The sequence below is a fragment of the Phyllobates terribilis genome, unplaced genomic scaffold, assembly GCF_046119375.1.
Source record: "Phyllobates terribilis strain yellow unplaced genomic scaffold, ASM4611937v1 Scaffold_74__1_contigs__length_7073193, whole genome shotgun sequence".
Lineage (NCBI taxonomy): Eukaryota > Metazoa > Chordata > Amphibia > Anura > Dendrobatidae > Phyllobates > Phyllobates terribilis.
The window spans coordinates 1,503,197-1,516,474 of record NW_027362834.1 but is presented as its reverse complement, the minus strand read 5'-3'; the positions used below and the strand labels follow the sequence as shown (position 1 = coordinate 1,516,474).

Here is a 13,278-nt window from a genome sequence, read left to right as displayed (position 1 = left end):
CCTCTAGATCCCTCACATGCCTGCACTTTTCGGCTTGCTGCTGCTGCAATCCACGCGTTTTAGATCTGCATAACTCCACCTCTTTTAGCACAGTACCCTCAACCCCCGGCTGTTCCCACCCGCCTCAACACCGTTGGAAGGGAGGAGAACCAATTAAGGCGGGGGGGGGGGGTGGAACGAGCAGCTGTCTACCCTTAGCAGGAGGGTTGCTGATTAATTACCTCTCCTGCTGCTGCTGCTGCTGGCTGTCCAGCAGCAGACTGAAGGTGGCTGCTGCTGTGCGCAGGTATATAAAGGCTCAGAGCCTATTATGACACGCGCAGCCAGCGTTCCATTGCCACATTCCGTCTACTGCAGGCGGGATACCTGGATGGCTGAATGTCACTGAGAAGCTCACAGAGACCGCCATAAGCAACAGTTTAAAAGAATGCCACAGACTAATCAACCAAACTTTTTGGGTTGGTTTCTCTTTTATAGTCTGCAGGCATTAAATGAAAGAAGTCAGTGTTCCAGCAGAGGGAGACAACGTTTCAGAAAAGGCATTGTAGCAAACCAAAAAAGAAATTTTAAGCGCAGCAGAGTAACCAGCTCACATACCTGTTAGCTCAGGTGAGTTTAAAAGGCTGCTGTTGATAACAAGGGCATTTGCTAAATAGATGGTGTGTGTGCAACAATATACTGAAAGGTCAATTATATTGTGCAGCTTATCTCACCACCTGTAGTTATTTAGGTGAAAGCTCCAAAATGCTTGCCTAATATGTCTGTTTATCCAAAAGGAAGTATAGAGGGAGAGCTAGATAGATAGCATTGCATTACATTACATTACATGGCAATGCAATGCACAGTTGCTGAAGTTGAACCAAAATGAGCTTGTCATCTGGCTTCTGCAACTTTTAACATGAAAAATCCAATGAGGAGAAGAAAAGCAAAGCCAAAGAGTCCATCCCAAAATCCGACAAACAAGCAAAATGAACAAAAAGCATTGAATTCAATTCTTTCTGATTTTAGAAACTGCATTAAAGAAGGGGTGCACCGGTCCTGGAGATACTGCAATACCAGGTCAATGCTTGGAGTGGACAGAGCAAGCTCTTTTTCCATCTCCCTGTTATAAAAATCCATTTAATATATGGTCCCCAGATAGGGGACGTATCAGATATTAAACTGATAAGAACAGATACTACACTTGATCTTAGCCAAAAGGCCGAGAAGCGATAACCAGAATTGGTTTCCGACTACGGTGCCACCCAAGGATTCTGAAAAGTCCATTTGTGGAGATGGCCACCTGGACTCCCGTTAAGAAGACATGCTGTCAACCTCTAGATCCCTCACATGCCTGCACTTTTCGGCTTGCTGCTGCTGCAATCCACGCGTTTTAGATCTGCATAACTCCACCTCTTTTAGCACAGTACCCTCAACCCCCGGCTGTTCCCACCCGCCTCAACATCGTTGGAAGGGAGGAGAACCAATTAAGGCGGGGGGGGGGTGGAACGAGCAGCTGTCTACCCTTAGCAGGAGGGTTGCTGATTAATTACCTCTCCTGCTGCTGCTGCTGCTGGCTGTCCAGCAGCAGACTGAAGGTGGCTGCTGCTGTGCGCAGGTATATAAAGGCTCAGAGCCTATTATGACACGCGCAGCCAGCGTTCCATTGCCACATTCCGTCTACTGCAGGCGGGATACCTGGATGGCTGAATGTCACTGAGAAGCTCACAGAGACCGCCATAAGCAACAGTTTAAAAGAATGCCACAGACTAATCAACCAAACTTTTTGGGTTGGTTTCTCTTTTATAGTCTGCAGGCATTAAATGAAAGAAGTCAGTGTTCCAGCAGAGGGAGACAACGTTTCAGAAAAGGCATTGTAGCAAACCAAAAAAGAAATTTTAAGCGCAGCAGAGTAACCAGCTCACATACCTGTTAGCTCAGGTGAGTTTAAAAGGCTGCTGTTGATAACAAGGGCATTTGCTAAATAGATGGTGTGTGTGCAACAATATACTGAAAGGTCAATTATATTGTGCAGCTTATCTCACCACCTGTAGTTATTTAGGTGAAAGCTCCAAAATGCTTGCCTAATATGTCTGTTTATCCAAAAGGAAGTATAGAGGGAGAGCTAGATAGATAGCATTGCATTACATTACATTACATGGCAATGCAATGCACAGTTGCTGAAGTTGAACCAAAATGAGCTTGTCATCTGGCTTCTGCAACTTTTAACATGAAAAATCCAATGAGGAGAAGAAAAGCAAAGCCAAAGAGTCCATCCCAAAATCCGACAAACAAGCAAAATGAACAAAAAGCATTGAATTCAATTCTTTCTGATTTTAGAAACTGCATTAAAGAAGGGGTGCACCGGTCCTGGAGATACTGCAATACCAGGTCAATGCGTGGAGTGGACAGAGCAAGCTCTTTTTCCATCTCCCTGTTCTAAAAATCCATTTAATATATGGTCCCCAGATAGGGGACGTATCAGATATTAAACTGATAAGAACAGATACTACACTTGATCTTAGCCAAAAGGCCGAGAAGCGATAACCAGAATTGGTTTCCGACTACGGTGCCACCCAAGGATTCTGAAAAGTCCATTTGTGGAGATGGCCACCTGGACTCCCGTTAAGAAGACATGCTGTCAACCTCTAGATCCCTCACATGCCTGCACTTTTCGGCTTGCTGCTGCTGCAATCCACGCGTTTTAGATCTGCATAACTCCACCTCTTTTAGCACAGTACCCTCAACCCCCGGCTGTTCCCACCCGCCTCAACACCGTTGGAAGGGAGGAGAACCAATTAAGGCGGGGGGGGGGGGGTGGAACGAGCAGCTGTCTACCCTTAGCAGGAGGGTTGCTGATTAATTACCTCTCCTGCTGCTGCTGCTGCTGGCTGTCCAGCAGCAGACTGAAGGTGGCTGCTGCTGTGCGCAGGTATATAAAGGCTCAGAGCCTATTATGACACGCGCAGCCAGCGTTCCATTGCCACATTCCGTCTACTGCAGGCGGGATACCTGGATGGCTGAATGTCACTGAGAAGCTCACAGAGACCGCCATAAGCAACAGTTTAAAAGAATGCCACAGACTAATCAACCAAACTTTTTGGGTTGGTTTCTCTTTTATAGTCTGCAGGCATTAAATGAAAGAAGTCAGTGTTCCAGCAGAGGGAGACAACGTTTCAGAAAAGGCATTGTAGCAAACCAAAAAAGAAATTTTAAGCGCAGCAGAGTAACCAGCTCACATACCTGTTAGCTCAGGTGAGTTTAAAAGGCTGCTGTTGATAACAAGGGCATTTGCTAAATAGATGGTGTGTGTGCAACAATATACTGAAAGGTCAATTATATTGTGCAGCTTATCTCATCACCTGTAGTTATTTAGGTGAAAGCTCCAAAATGCTTGCCTAATATGTCTGTTTATCCAAAAGGAAGTATAGAGGGAGAGCTAGATAGATAGCATTGCATTACATTACATTACATGGCAATGCAATGCACAGTTGCTGAAGTTGAACCAAAATGAGCTTGTCATCTGGCTTCTGCAACTTTTAACATGAAAAATCCAATGAGGAGAAGAAAAGCAAAGCCAAAGAGTCCATCCCAAAATCCGACAAACAAGCAAAATGAACAAAAAGCATTGAATTCAATTCTTTCTGATTTTAGAAACTGCATTAAAGAAGGGGTGCACCGGTCCTGGAGATACTGCAATACCAGGTCAATGCGTGGAGTGGACAGAGCAAGCTCTTTTTCCATCTCCCTGTTCTAAAAATCCATTTAATATATGGTCCCCAGATAGGGGACGTATCAGATATTAAACTGATAAGAACAGATAAAAAAATATTTAAAGCCCGAATTCGTGTACAAAACCCGAGTGCGCTTAAAAAAGTGACAAGTGCCACAAAAAAAGTGCACTAGGATGCTGGTCTTCTTGAAACCCTCTCCAAAAGGAGAAGGGTCCCCCAAACCATTCCCCGTCCCTCCGAACCAAAAGGCCACAGCGAGGAACAGGGACAAAAAGCCACCTCCAGCCGAAGCCAGAGGCGACCCAATCATACCCCCAGCACCTGCCCGAGTTCTCACCCGAACAAGGCACTGGGAGCCAAAGACTGTGCTCCCCTCCCGGAAGAGGGGAGCCAACAACGCTCTCCTCCCGAAAGAGGAGAGCCAGGGGGGTTCATGGGGGAGCGGAACCTGATGGCAACACACTCCCCCCCTAGACCTGCCAAGAGAGGAACCCGTAAGGGAACCGCATCCCGACAAAATCCTAGTAGGACGTGACACACGTGAATAAGTGGACACACAGTGACAAAGAAATTAAATAAATAGTGAAGGTTTCACAGTATAATACTGCCCGGACCTTCAACCGGGAATTGAAAAATTCCCCATCCTAAGGCCAGAAGGCCCGGAATAAGGGTGTGTGCGAAGAAAGAAAATTTGAAGTGCTTGTGCAAATGTGCCATAAACTCAAGTGGGGTTCCCAATCCCAGTGAGTTAAGGCACCCCAGGGTCACCACTCCTGGGGCACTTCACACTTCGGGCTTTCGATCTTCCCCGGCCCAATGGCGTCGATCCTGGGGGGCCATGCTTTCCACCAGATGACTATATTAGCCACCTGGCGTACTAACAAGCGCCTAAACCCCAGTGTGCATAATGTATCAATCTACTAGGGCGGCCAACATCCAAAACCGCCTTTTCGAAAGATACTACACTTGATCTTAGCCAAAAGGCCGAGAAGCGATAACCAGAATTGGTTTCCGACTACGGTGCCACCCAAGGATTCTGAAAAGTCCATTTGTGGAGATGGCCACCTGGACTCCCGTTAAGAAGACATGCTGTCAACCTCTAGATCCCTCACATGCCTGCACTTTTCGGCTTGCTGCTGCTGCAATCCACGCGTTTTAGATCTGCATAACTCCACCTCTTTTAGCACAGTACCCTCAACCCCCGGCTGTTCCCACCCGCCTCAACACCGTTGGAAGGGAGGAGAACCAATTAAGGCGGGGGGGGGGTGGAACGAGCAGCTGTCTACCCTTAGCAGGAGGGTTGCTGATTAATTACCTCTCCTGCTGCTGCTGCTGCTGGCTGTCCAGCAGCAGACTGAAGGTGGCTGCTGCTGTGCGCAGGTATATAAAGGCTCAGAGCCTATTATGACACGCGCAGCCAGCGTTCCATTGCCACATTCCGTCTACTGCAGGCAGGATACCTGGATGGCTGAATGTCACTGAGAAGCTCACAGAGACCGCCATAAGCAACAGTTTAAAAGAATGCCACAGACTAATCAACCAAACTTTTTGGGTTGATTTATATTTTATAGTCTGCAGGCATTAAATGAAAGAAGTCAGTGTTCCAGCAGAGGGAGACAACGTTTCAGAAAAGGCATTGTAGCAAACCAAAAAAGAAATTTTAAGCGCAGCAGAGTAACCAGCTCACATACCTGTTAGCTCAGGTGAGTTTAAAAGGCTGCTGTTGATAACAAGGGCATTTGCTAAATAGATGGTGTGTGTGCAACAATATACTGAAAGGTCAATTATATTGTGCAGCTTATCTCACCACCTGTAGTTATTTAGGTGAAAGCTCCAAAATGCTTGCCTAATATGTCTGTTTATCCAAAAGGAAGTATAGAGGGAGAGCTAGATAGATAGCATTGCATTACATTACATTACATGGCAATGCAATGCACAGTTGCTGAAGTTGAACCAAAATGAGCTTGTCATCTGGCTTCTGCAACTTTTAACATGAAAAATCCAATGAGGAGAAGAAAAGCAAAGCCAAAGAATCCATCCCAAAATCCGACAAACAAGCAAAATGAACAAAAAGCATTGAATTCAATTCTTTCTGATTTTAGAAACTGCATTAAAGAAGGGGTGCACCGGTCCTGGAGATACTGCAATACCAGGTCAATGCGTGGAGTGGACAGAGCAAGCTCTTTTTCCATCTCCCTGTTCTAAAAATCCATTTAATATATGGTCCCCAGATAGGGGACGTATCAGATATTAAACTGATAAGAACAGATACTACACTTGATCTTAGCCAAAAGGCCGAGAAGCGATAACCAGAATTGGTTTCCGACTACGGTGCCACCCAAGGATTCTGAAAAGTCCATTTGTGGAGATGGCCACCTGGACTCCCGTTAAGAAGACATGCTGTCAACCTCTAGATCCCTCACATGCCTGCACTTTTCGGCTTGCTGCTGCTGCAATCCACGCGTTTTAGATCTGCATAACTCCACCTCTTTTAGCACAGTACCCTCAACCCCCGGCTGTTCCCACCCGCCTCAACACCGTTGGAAGGGAGGAGAACCAATTAAGGCGGGGGGGGGGGGGGGGGTGGAACGAGCAGCTGTCTACCCTTAGCAGGAGGGTTGCTGATTAATTACCTCTCCTGCTGCTGCTGCTGGCTGTCCAGCAGCAGACTGAAGGTGGCTGCTGCTGTGCGCAGGTATATAAAGGCTCAGAGCCTATTATGACACGCGCAGCCAGCGTTCCATTGCCACATTCCGTCTACTGCAGGCGGGATACCTGGATGGCTGAATGTCACTGAGAAGCTCACAGAGACCGCCATAAGCAACAGTTTAAAAGAATGCCACAGACTAATCAACCAAACTTTTTGGGTTGGTTTCTCTTTTATAGTCTGCAGGCATTAAATGAAAGAAGTCAGTGTTCCAGCAGAGGGAGACAACGTTTCAGAAAAGGCATTGTAGCAAACCAAAAAAGAAATTTTAAGCGCAGCAGAGTAACCAGCTCACATACCTGTTAGCTCAGGTGAGTTTAAAAGGCTGCTGTTGATAACAAGGGCATTTGCTAAATAGATGGTGTGTGTGCAACAATATACTGAAAGGTCAATTATATTGTGCAGCTTATCTCACCACCTGTAGTTATTTAGGTGAAAGCTCCAAAATGCTTGCCTAATATGTCTGTTTATCCAAAAGGAAGTATAGAGGGAGAGCTAGATAGATAGCATTGCATTACATTACATTACATGGCAATGTAATGCACAGTTGCTGAAGTTGAACCAAAATGAGCTTGTCATCTGGCTTCTGCAACTTTTAACATGAAAAATCCAATGAGGAGAAGAAAAGCAAAGCCAAAGAGTCCATCCCAAAATCCGACAAACAAGCAAAATGAACAAAAAGCATTGAATTCAATTCTTTCTGATTTTAGAAACTGCATTAAAGAAGGGGTGCACCGGTCCTGGAGATACTGCAATACCAGGTCAATGCGTGGAGTGGACAGAGCAAGCTCTTTTTCCATCTCCCTGTTCTAAAAATCCATTTAATATATGGTCCCCAGATAGGGGACGTATCAGATATTAAACTGATAAGAACAGATACTACACTTGATCTTAGCCAAAAGGCCGAGAAGCGATAACCAGAATTGGTTTCCGACTACGGTGCCACCCAAGGATTCTGAAAAGTCCATTTGTGGAGATGGCCACCTGGACTCCCGTTAAGAAGACATGCTGTCAACCTCTAGATCCCTCACATGCCTGCACTTTTCGGCTTGCTGCTGCTGCAATCCACGCGTTTTAGATCTGCATAACTCCACCTCTTTTAGCACAGTACCCTCAACCCCCGGCTCTTCCCACCCGCCTCAACACCGTTGGAAGGGAGGAGAACCAATTAAGGCGGGGGGGGGGGTGGAACGAGCAGCTGTCTACCCTTAGCAGGAGGGTTGCTGATTAATTACCTCTCCTGCTGCTGCTGCTGCTGGCTGTCCAGCAGCAGACTGAAGGTGGCTGCTGCTGTGCGCAGGTATATAAAGGCTCAGAGCCTATTATGACACGCGCAGCCAGCGTTCCATTGCCACATTCCGTCTACTGCAGGCGGGATACCTGGATGGCTGAATGTCACTGAGAAGCTCACAGAGACCGCCATAAGCAACAGTTTAAAAGAATGCCACAGACTAATCAACCAAACTTTTTGGGTTGGTTTCTCTTTTATAGTCTGCAGGCATTAAATGAAAGAAGTCAGTGTTCCAGCAGAGGGAGACAACGTTTCAGAAAAGGCATTGTAGCAAACCAAAAAATAAATTTTAAGCGCAGCAGAATAACCAGCTCACATACCTGTTAGCTCAGGTGAGTTTAAAAGGCTGCTGTTGATAACAAGGGCATTTGCTAAATAGATGGTGTGTGTGCAACAATATACTGAAAGGTCAATTATATTGTGCAGCTTATCTCACCACCTGTAGTTATTTAGGTGAAAGCTCCAAAATGCTTGCCTAATATGTCTGTTTATCCAAAAGGAAGTATAGAGGGAGAGCTAGATAGATAGCATTGCATTACATTACATTACATGGCAATGCAATGCACAGTTGCTGAAGTTGAACCAAAATGAGCTTGTCATCTGGCTTCTGCAACTTTTAACATGAAAAATCCAATGAGGAGAAGAAAAGCAAAGCCAAAGAGTCCATCCCAAAATCCGACAAACAAGCAAAATGAACAAAAAGCATTGAATTCAATTCTTTCTGATTTTAGAAACTGCATTAAAGAAGGGGTGCACCGGTCCTGGAGATACTGCAATACCAGGTCAATGCGTGGAGTGGACAGAGCAAGCTCTTTTTCCATCTCCCTGTTCTAAAAATCCATTTAATATATGGTCCCCAGATAGGGGACGTATCAGATATTAAACTGATAAGAACAGATACTACACTTGATCTTAGCCAAAAGGCCGAGAAGCGATAACCAGAATTGGTTTCCGACTACGGTGCCACCCAAGGATTCTGAAAAGTCCATTTGTGGAGATGGCCACCTGGACTCCCGTTAAGAAGACATGCTGTCAACCTCTAGATCCCTCACATGCCTGCACTTTTCGGCTTGCTGCTGCTGCAATCCACGCGTTTTAGATCTGCATAACTCCACCTCTTTTAGCACAGTACCCTCAACCCCCGGCTGTTCCCACCCGCCTCAACACCGTTGGAAGGGAGGAGAACCAATTAAGGCGGGGGGGGGGGGTGGAACGAGCAGCTGTCTACCCTTAGCAGGAGGGTTGCTGATTAATTACCTCTCCTGCTGCTGCTGCTGCTGGCTGTCCAGCAGCAGACTGAAGGTGGCTGCTGCTGTGCGCAGGTATATAAAGGCTCAGAGCCTATTATGACACGCGCAGCCAGCGTTCCATTGCCACATTCCGTCTACTGCAGGCGGGATACCTGGATGGCTGAATGTCACTGAGAAGCTCACAGAGACCGCCATAAGCAACAGTTTAAAAGAATGCCACAGACTAATCAACCAAACTTTTTGGGTTGGTTTCTCTTTTATAGTCTGCAGGCATTAAATGAAAGAAGTCAGTGTTCCAGCAGAGGGAGACAACGTTTCAGAAAAGGCATTGTAGCAAACCAAAAAAGAAATTTTAAGCGCAGCAGAGTAACCAGCTCACATACCTGTTAGCTCAGGTGAGTTTAAAAGGCTGCTGTTGATAACAAGGGCATTTGCTAAATAGATGGTGTGTGTGCAACAATATACTGAAAGGTCAATTATATTGTGCAGCTTATCTCACCACCTGTAGTTATTTAGGTGAAAGCTCCAAAATGCTTGCCTAATATGTCTGTTTATCCAAAAGGAAGTATAGAGGGAGAGCTAGATAGATAGCATTGCATTACATTACATTACATGGCAATGCAATGCACAGTTGCTGAAGTTGAACCAAAATGAGCTTGTCATCTGGCTTCTGCAACTTTTAACATGAAAAATCCAATGAGGAGAAGAAAAGCAAAGCCAAAGAGTCCATCCCAAAATCCGACAAACAAGCAAAATGAACAAAAAGCATTGAATTCAATTCTTTCTGATTTTAGAAACTGCATTAAAGAAGGGGTGCACCGGTCCTGGAGATACTGCAATACCAGGTCAATGCGTGGAGTGGACAGAGCAAGCTCTTTTTCCATCTCCCTGTTCTAAAAATCCATTTAATATATGGTCCCCAGATAGGGGACGTATCAGATATTAAACTGATAAGAACAGATACTACACTTGATCTTAGCCAAAAGGCCGAGAAGCGATAACCAGAATTGGTTTCCGACTACGGTGCCACCCAAGGATTCTGAAAAGTCCATTTGTGGAGATGGCCACCTGGACTCCCGTTAAGAAGACATGCTGTCAACCTCTAGATCCCTCACATGCCTGCACTTTTCGGCTTGCTGCTGCTGCAATCCACGTGTTTTAGATCTGCATAACTCCACCTCTTTTAGCACAGTACCCTCAACCCCCGGCTGTTCCCACCCGCCTCAACACCGTTGGAAGGGAGGAGAACCAATTAAGGCGGGGGGGGGGGGTGGAACGAGCAGCTGTCTACCCTTAGCAGGAGGGTTGCTGATTAATTACCTCTCCTGCTGCTGCTGCTGCTGGCTGTCCAGCAGCAGACTGAAGGTGGCTGCTGCTGTGCGCAGGTATATAAAGGCTCAGAGCCTATTATGACACGCGCAGCCAGCGTTCCATTGCCACATTCCGTCTACTGCAGGCGGGATACCTGGATGGCTGAATGTCACTGAGAAGCTCACAGAGACCGCCATAAGCAACAGTTTAAAAGAATGCCACAGACTAATCAACCAAACTTTTTGGGTTGGTTTCTCTTTTATAGTCTGCAGGCATTAAATGAAAGAAGTCAGTGTTCCAGCAGAGGGAGACAACGTTTCAGAAAAGGCATTGTAGCAAACCAAAAAAGAAATTTTAAGCGCAGCAGAGTAACCAGCTCACATACCTGTTAGCTCAGGTGAGTTTAAAACGCTGCTGTTGATAACAAGGGCATTTGCTAAATAGATGGTGTGTGTGCAACAATATACTGAAAGGTCAATTATATTGTGCAGCTTATCTCACCACCTGTAGTTATTAGGTGAAAGCTCCAAAATGCTTGCCTAATATGTCTGTTTATCCAAAAGGAAGTATAGAGGGAGAGCTAGATAGATAGCATTGCATTATATTACATTACATGGCAATGCAATGCACAGTTGCTGAAGTTGAACCAAAATGAGCTTGTCATCTGGCTTCTGCAACTTTTAACATGAAAAATCCAATGAGGAGAAAAAAAGCAAAGCCAAAGAATCCATCCCAAAATCCGACAAACAAGCAAAATGAACAAAAAGCATTGAATTCAATTCTTTCTGATTTTAGAAACTGCATTAAAGAAGGGCTGCACCGGTCCTGGAGATACTGCAATACCAGGTCAATGCGTGGAGTGGACAGAGCAAGCTCTTTTTCCATCTCCCTGTTCTAAAAATCCATTTAATATATGGTCCTCAGATAGGGGACGTATCAGATATTAAACTGATAAGAACAGATACTACACTTGATCTTAGCCAAAAGGCCGAGAAGCGATAACCAGAATTGGTTTCCGACTACGGTGCCACCCAAGGATTCTGAAAAGTCCATTTGTGGAGATGGCCACCTGGACTCCCGTTAAGAAGACATGCTGTCAACCTCTAGATCCCTCACATGCCTGCACTTTTCGGCTTGCTGCTGCTGCAATCCACGCGTTTTAGATCTGCATAACTCCACCTCTTTTAGCACAGTACCCTCAACCCCCGGCTGTTCCCACCCGCCTCAACACCGTTGGAAGGGAGGAGAACCAATTAAGGCGGGGGGGGGGGGGGGTGGAACGAGCAGCTGTCTACCCTTAGCAGGAGGGTTGCTGATTAATTACCTCTCCTGCTGCTGCTGCTGCTGGCTGTCCAGCAGCAGACTGAAGGTGGCTGCTGCTGTGCGCAGGTATATAAAGGCTCAGAGCCTATTATGACACGCGCAGCCAGCGTTCCATTGCCACATTCCGTCTACTGCAGGCGGGATACCTGGATGGCTGAATGTCACTGAGAAGCTCACAGAGACCGCCATAAGCAACAGTTTAAAAGAATGCCACAGACTAATCAACCAAACTTTTTGGGTTGGTTTCTCTTTTATAGTCTGCAGGCATTAAATGAAAGAAGTCAGTGTTCCAGCAGAGGGAGACAACGTTTCAGAAAAGGCATTGTAGCAAACCAAAAAAGAAATTTTAAGCGCAGCAGAGTAACCAGCTCACATACCTGTTAGCTCAGGTGAGTTTAAAAGGCTGCTGTTGATAACAAGGGCATTTGCTAAATAGATGGTGTGTGTGCAACAATATACTGAAAGGTCAATTATATTGTGCAGCTTATCTCACCACCTGTAGTTATTTAGGTGAAAGCTCCAAAATGCTTGCCTAATATGTCTGTTTATCCAAAAGGAAGTATAGAGGGAGAGCTAGATAGATAGCATTGCATTACATTACATTACATGGCAATGTAATGCACAGTTGCTGAAGTTGAACCAAAATGAGCTTGTCATCTGGCTTCTGCAACTTTTAACATGAAAAATCCAATGAGGAGAAGAAAAGCAAAGCCAAAGAGTCCATCCCAAAATCCGACAAACAAGCAAAATGAACAAAAAGCATTGAATTCAATTCTTTCTGATTTTAGAAACTGCATTAAAGAAGGGGTGCACCGGTCCTGGAGATACTGCAATACCAGGTCAATGCGTGGAGTGGACAGAGCAAGCTCTTTTTCCATCTCCCTGTTCTAAAAATCCATTTAATATATGGTCCCCAGATAGGGGACGTATCAGATATTAAACTGATAAGAACAGATACTACACTTGATCTTAGCCAAAAGGCCGAGAAGCGATAACCAGAATTGGTTTCCGACTACGGTGCCACCCAAGGATTCTGAAAAGTCCATTTGTGGAGATGGCCACCTGGACTCCCGTTAAGAAGACATGCTGTCAACCTCTAGATCCCTCACATGCCTGCACTTTTCGGCTTGCTGCTGCTGCAATCCACGCGTTTTAGATCTGCATAACTCCACCTCTTTTAGCACAGTACCCTCAACCCCCGGCTGTTCCCACCCGCCTCAACACCGTTGGAAGGGAGGAGAACCAATTAAGGCGGGGGGGGGGGGTGGAACGAGCAGCTGTCTACCCTTAGCAGGAGGGTTGCTGATTAATTACCTCTCCTGCTTCTGCTGCTGCTGGCTGTCCAGCAGCAGACTGAAGGTGGCTGCTGCTGTGCGCAGGTATATAAAGGCTCAGAGCCTATTATGACACGCGCAGCCAGCGTTCCATTGCCACATTCCGTCTACTGCAGGCGGGATACCTGGATGGCTGAATGTCACTGAGAAGCTCACAGAGACCGCCATAAGCAACAGTTTAAAAGAATGCCACAGACTAATCAACCAAACTTTTTGGGTTGGTTTCTCTTTTATAGTCTGCAGGCATTAAATGAAAGAAGTCAGTGTTCCAGCAGAGGGAGACAACGTTTCAGAAAAGGCATTGTAGCAAACCAAAAAAGAAATTTTAAGCGCAGCAGAGTAACCAGCT

General features: G+C 45.8%; 9 non-coding genes and 1 pseudogene across 9 annotated transcripts; all 10 read right to left on the bottom strand.

Annotated features, from left to right (window-relative positions):
• Positions 1 to 1,022: 1,022 nt before the first annotated feature.
• LOC141195849 (U2 spliceosomal RNA) lies at positions 1,023 to 1,213 on the bottom strand. Its single transcript, XR_012268423.1, has one exon. It is a non-coding gene; the product is annotated as a U2 spliceosomal RNA (small nuclear RNA).
• A 1,120-nt stretch (positions 1,214 to 2,333) lies between these two features.
• Positions 2,334 to 2,524, bottom strand: LOC141194693 (U2 spliceosomal RNA). The gene has a single exon (XR_012267314.1). It is a non-coding gene; the product is annotated as a U2 spliceosomal RNA (small nuclear RNA).
• A 1,123-nt stretch (positions 2,525 to 3,647) lies between these two features.
• LOC141196329 (U2 spliceosomal RNA) lies at positions 3,648 to 3,842 on the bottom strand. The gene has a single exon (XR_012268881.1). It is a non-coding gene; the product is annotated as a U2 spliceosomal RNA (small nuclear RNA).
• Positions 3,843 to 4,617: 775 nt separating this feature from the next.
• Positions 4,618 to 4,709, bottom strand: LOC141196513 (U2 spliceosomal RNA; annotated as a pseudogene).
• A 1,120-nt stretch (positions 4,710 to 5,829) lies between these two features.
• Positions 5,830 to 6,020, bottom strand: LOC141194692 (U2 spliceosomal RNA). Its single transcript, XR_012267313.1, has one exon. It is a non-coding gene; the product is annotated as a U2 spliceosomal RNA (small nuclear RNA).
• A 1,124-nt stretch (positions 6,021 to 7,144) lies between these two features.
• LOC141194691 (U2 spliceosomal RNA) lies at positions 7,145 to 7,335 on the bottom strand. The gene has a single exon (XR_012267312.1). It is a non-coding gene; the product is annotated as a U2 spliceosomal RNA (small nuclear RNA).
• A 1,121-nt stretch (positions 7,336 to 8,456) lies between these two features.
• LOC141194690 (U2 spliceosomal RNA) lies at positions 8,457 to 8,647 on the bottom strand. The gene has a single exon (XR_012267311.1). It is a non-coding gene; the product is annotated as a U2 spliceosomal RNA (small nuclear RNA).
• Positions 8,648 to 9,769: 1,122 nt separating this feature from the next.
• On the bottom strand, positions 9,770 to 9,960 carry LOC141194689 (U2 spliceosomal RNA). Its single transcript, XR_012267310.1, has one exon. It is a non-coding gene; the product is annotated as a U2 spliceosomal RNA (small nuclear RNA).
• A 1,121-nt stretch (positions 9,961 to 11,081) lies between these two features.
• LOC141196126 (U2 spliceosomal RNA) lies at positions 11,082 to 11,272 on the bottom strand. Its single transcript, XR_012268692.1, has one exon. It is a non-coding gene; the product is annotated as a U2 spliceosomal RNA (small nuclear RNA).
• A 1,125-nt stretch (positions 11,273 to 12,397) lies between these two features.
• LOC141194688 (U2 spliceosomal RNA) lies at positions 12,398 to 12,588 on the bottom strand. Its single transcript, XR_012267309.1, has one exon. It is a non-coding gene; the product is annotated as a U2 spliceosomal RNA (small nuclear RNA).
• Between the last annotated feature and the right edge of the window lie 690 nt (positions 12,589 to 13,278).